This window comes from Rhinopithecus roxellana, chromosome 18 (assembly GCF_007565055.1).
Source record: "Rhinopithecus roxellana isolate Shanxi Qingling chromosome 18, ASM756505v1, whole genome shotgun sequence".
Classification (NCBI taxonomy): domain Eukaryota; kingdom Metazoa; phylum Chordata; class Mammalia; order Primates; family Cercopithecidae; genus Rhinopithecus; species Rhinopithecus roxellana.
The window spans coordinates 86,789,167-86,794,736 of NC_044566.1; the positions used below are offsets into that span (position 1 = coordinate 86,789,167).

At 38.2% G+C, this 5,570-nt stretch overlaps 1 pseudogene across 1 annotated transcript; it reads right to left on the reverse strand.

Annotated features, from left to right (window-relative positions):
* Positions 1 to 2,740: 2,740 nt before the first annotated feature.
* LOC104655576 lies at positions 2,741 to 5,312 on the reverse strand (annotated as a pseudogene). The gene has a single exon (XR_746994.2). The product of XR_746994.2 is annotated as a heat shock protein HSP 90-beta pseudogene (transcript).
* Between the last annotated feature and the right edge of the window lie 258 nt (positions 5,313 to 5,570).

Genomic DNA, 5,570 nt, shown 5'->3' on the forward strand with positions numbered 1-5,570 from the left:
TTCACAGAAACTTATTTTTTCTGTGAGTAAGACCCTGGGATGAAGATGCTACTCACAATTTAGAATAACCCTTTAACTGACTGATTTAGTTGTAGAGATAATTTCTTTTATTCTGCATTAGTATACATATAAATCTATTTTTCAGTATTATTTTAGTTAAAGTTGATGCATAATGTGCATATTTAAGAGGCTCAGTGCGATGTTTTGATACATATGTACAATGTGCAATGATCAAATTAAGGTAATTAGCATCTACATCACCTCAAATATTTATCCATTTATCATTTATTTGTAGTGAGAACATTAAAAATCTCTCATTTAGTTATTTCAAAATACATGATATTATTAACTATAGTCACCATTCTATGTCATGGAACATATTCCTCCTACCTAACTATAATTTTGAATCTTCTGACCAACCTCTGCCTATCGCCCTCTCCCCCTTATACTTCCTAGCCGTTGGTAACTACTATTCTATGCTATACTTCTGTGAGAGCATCTTTTTTAAGATTCCATATATGAGTGAGATCATAAGATACATACCTTATAGATTTTCATAGTAGCCCATGTTATTTCTCATTTTATGAGTATCATGGGCTACTGGAGAGGTAAAAATGTCATTGTAAGGATGACTCAATACTGTATTTACTTGCATTAAACATAGTAATGATGCTGTTTTATTTTTGACATATACATTTTATGGAAAACAGAATTCACGCACCTTAAGTTTGTTTTAATTTACAAGAGATAAGCATATGATTTGTCAGCCATGTATATATAGTCTTTATTTCTGCAATGTTTAGTAATCTCTTTAATGCACTTTTTGTGTTTGTAGTTACCTTTTTTAATCTGTAAACACCTTCATGCCAATGTAGTTTTGATAATAGTAATAATTCTCCAAAGTTAACGATCTCTTCAAAATATGATTGTAGAAATGGAGAACAATACATCAAAATTGTGTACTCTTCATAATTAATATTTTCTTAACCATTCACATCTATCACCTCAGTTAAAGAACAATCTGTCCTTATAACTCTGTTGGAAATGTGCTTATATGTTTAGACAGATGGGCATGCCCTGAGGTTCATTTTCTAGCTTAAATGCACAATTGGCTTTATGCTTTTAAGAAGCAGCTGATGGAAAAGAATTGTATACACAAGAGCTTGTTTGGAATGTACAACAACAGAAACTCAATGTGACAAATCATTCAATAGTCTTGACTCCTAAAAATAGTTTTTGTATTAAGAGTGCATTGTTTATAATTCAATTGCAATAATTAGACTAAACTTTTCAAAACTTATGAATGCAAACAACTAAAATGTTGACACTCAAAATGCCTCTCAAAAGAAGAAAATGCACAGCATCATTCAAAACTGAGTCATAATAATACCTGTGACTACTCAAATTATAGTAGTTTCTTAACAGCAAAAATTGAATTGTCTCATGCTAAGAAAAAAATAGCTTTGTTGCTATTTATACACCTTTCTAGTGATTTTATATGGTAATACTTGTGAGACCAAATTTTTCTTCGTATGTGTACGAAAAATCAATAATGACAGAAGTTATATAACATCCTTCAGTGAATAACACCTAAAACTTAAAGAAAAGAAGTCTATGTTTTACACTTTTTTTCTCTCTGACTTGCTCTGAAGGGAGGCCCCATAACTTCTCTTCTCTATTTTCTTATTTCTTCTTGGTTTACAGGGAAAAATGGTACATATATATAAGGACAATTTGAAAAATGTTACATTAAATTCTGGAAATACAAAACCCAACCTTTAAAAAATGAATAGTTAAGCTATTCAGAATTTGTGTTTCCAACTATGAAAACTACCCTAAACCTATTCTCTGGAATGTTGAGTCAACACTACTGCTGAGATATCGAAAAAGCACATTTCAAAAATATTGCAATAGAGCGATAGACATTATTTCTTGCCCACATTTTTCCAAGATTTATTGTAAATTCTAAAGGTTACTTATTTAAGGCTTCTCCTTTTCCAGGTTAATGTGTATTTTTATATTTTAAGGTATTGTCTAAATATTTGTCCACTTGTCTTCATTGCTGTAATAGCAATTTTTAAGGCACAGGCCTGGAGCTCTTAATCATTATAAATTTTACTTTGATTTCAACAGATTCTTGAACTACCTTTTCCTGTGGTTAAGTGAAAAGAATAAATGCATCAAATACAAGACTGATTTCTGCTTCCCTTTAATCTGAAAATGTATTTGGAGATGGCAGAGGATACAAAATCCAAGTCATTTGCAATTCTTGCAATGCATAAAATTGATACATTGTATAGTTAAATTAGGCTATTATTCTAACCATCAGCATCATCATTGTCACCATGTTGGTGAGAGTTTGATATTGAAAATAAATTTAACGAATACAGAATAGATTGTGCTAATCATTACAAACTGTCTAAGGCACATAGTTTTTTGTTGTTGTTGTTTAAGCTTCTAATGACTCTAAAGAAAATTTGTATTTTTTTATCGTAATTTTAGGGAAAACTCATATGGTATTTCTCAGAAAAAATAAATATTCTTGGTTTTATTTTATAACATTATTCAAATTTCATACCCATGTGTCAACGACTTACAGCACAGAATGCCAAGACCTTATCATTTCTGACAATGAGCCAGTGTTAGTTCAGTTAAGTTTAGAAAACGTAAGCAGTATAATTATCTAAGCTGTCACCATCCTTACAGTCCATGGTTTTCTTATTGTTTTTTTTTGTTGTTGTTGTATAAAAACGGCATATTCTTTATTTTGCATACTTTAATTTCAGAACAAAATGAAGAAAATAAAATAAACCACAACACACAACATCCAATCCTGCTGTCAGAGTAGAGAGGGAATGGGGCTTGACACCCTTGGTTTCCTGCCTTCAACAAAAGGACAGGAGAGGAAAAACAGCACTAGACATCAGCAGGGGGAACCAGGTGGGACAGGGGCACTTGAGGCTGCAGTGGGAGCCACAGGGACACTATACAAGGGCACAAGTTTTCCAGCTATGAACTTCTAACCTAATCGACTTCTTCCATGCGAGATGCATCCTCATCGCCCTCAAGAGTGGGGATCTCATCAGGAACTGCAGCACTGGGTTCCTCTGCTGCCACTTCATCTTCATCAATACCTAGACCTAGCTTGATCATGCGGTAGATGCGGTTGGAGTGGGTCTGGGGATCCTCAAGGGAAAAGTCTGAAGAGAGCAGGGTGGTTTCAAAGAGCAGCACCACCAGGTCCTTAACTGCCTTATCATTCTTGTCGGCCTCAGCCTTCTGCCGCAGAGTCTCCACAATGGGGTGGTCGGGGTTGATCTCCAGGTGCTTTTTGGCCATCATATAGCCCATGGTGGAGTTGTCCCGAAGTGCCTGGGCTTTCATGATCCGCTCCATATTGGCTGTCCAGCCATAGGTGCTGGTCACAATGCAGCAGGGTGAAGACACAAGCCTATTGGAGATTGCCACCTTCTCAACCTTCTTATCTAAGATTTCTTTCATGAGCTTGCAAAGGTTCTCAAACTTTGCCTTGCTCTCTTCCATCTTTTTCTTCTCCTCCTCATCCTCAGGCAGCTCCAGACCCTCCTTGGTAACTGAGACCAGGCTCTTCCCATCAAACTCCTTGACCTGCTGCACACAGTACTCGTCAATGGGCTCGGTCATATATACCACCTGGAAGCCCCGTTTCCGCACTCGCTCCACAAAAGCTGAGTTGGCCACCTGCTCTTTGCTCTCACCAGGGATGTAATAGATGGACTTCTGTGCCTCCTTCATGCGAGAAACATACTCTGACAAAGATGTCATCTCATCTCCAGACTGGGAGGTGTGATAGCGCAGCAGCTCAGACAGGCAGTGGCGGTTAGCGGAGTCCTCGTGGATTCCAAGCTTGAGATTTTTAGAGAATGCCTCATAGAATTTCTTGTAATTCTCCTTGTCTTCTGCCAGCTCAGAGAAGAGCTCAAGACACTTCTTAACAATGTTTTTACGAATGACTTTCAAGATTTTGCTCTGTTGGAACATTTCTCGGGAGATGTTCAGGGGCAGATCCTCAGAGTCAACCACACCACGAATAAAATTGAGATACTCTGGTATTAACTCATCACAGCTGTCCATGATGAACACACGACGGACATAGAGTTTGATGTTGTTCTTTTTCTTGTTTTCAAAAAGGTCAAAGGGAGCCCAACGAGGAATGAATAGCAATGCCCTGAATTCCAACTGACCTTCTACAGAAAAGTGCTTGACTGCCAAGTGGTCTTCCCAGTCACTGGTGAGGCTCTTGTAGAATTCTCCATACTCCTCTTGGGTGATGTCATCAGGGTTTCTGGTCCAAATAGGCTTGGTCTTGTTTAGCTCTTCCTGATCAATGTATTTTTCCTTGATCTTCTTAGTTTTCTTCTTCTTATCCTTACCACTGTCATCCTCCTCGTCTGAACCCACATCTTCGATCTTGGGCTTTTCTTCATCATCTTTATCTTCCTCTTCTTTCTCACCTTTCTCTTCCTCTGCCTCATCATCACTAATTTCCTTCTCTCGCTCCTTCTCCAAATAAAGGGTGATGGGATAGCCTATGAACTGAGAGTGCTTCTTCACTACTTCTTTGACCTGCCTCTCTTCTAAGTACTCTGTCTGATCTTCTTTAAGATGGAGGATCACTTTGGTACCTCTGCCAATGGGCTCACCATGGTCAGCCCGCACAGTGAAGGAACCTCCAGCAGAAGACTCCCAAGCATACTGTTCATCATTGTTGTGCTTTGTGATCACAACCACTTTCTCTGCCACCAGGTAGGCAGAATAAAAGCCAACACCAAACTGTCCAATCATGGAGATGTCTGCACCAGCCTGAAGAGCCTCCATGAATGCTTTAGTACCAGACTTGGCAATGGTTCCCAAATTATTTATGAGATCAGCTTTGGTCATGCCAATGCCTGTGTCTACCAAAGTCAGGGTACGTTCCTGAGGGTTGGGGATGATGTCAATTTTCAGCTCTTTACCACTGTCCAACTTCGAAGGGTCTGTTAGGCTCTCATAGCGAATCTTGTCCAAGGCATCAGAAGCATTAGAGATCAACTCCCGAAGGAAAATCTCCTTGTTGGAATAGAAGGTATTGATGATGAGAGACATGAGTTGGGCAATTTCTGCCTGAAAGGCAAAAGTCTCCACCTCCTCCTCTCCATGGTGCACTTCCTCAGGCATCTTGAAAAAAAAAACGCTTACACGTATTAGAGAACAACATGGGCTCGGTTTCTGATAACCAGGAGGCACAAGCGCTGCGCCGGAGTGACTAGAGAGCGGTTTTCTTATTGTTATTGTTTTTTGTTATCTTTCAAAAAATGCTAAGAGTACTGAAGTAATTTCTTAAGAGGAAATAGCCAAAAATTTGTTTATCTTTGATTTTCTTTGCTCAAGGTGTCACTCTGTGTCTAAACTGAGTGGTGCCAAATCACAGTGAATATATTGACATTCACTCCAATTTTACCCATCGAGACTCGTTTGATCATTTACAACTCAGACAAGAAGTATACTCTCCTATGCACACAAACCACATTTCACTAAATTGACAGAGGTCA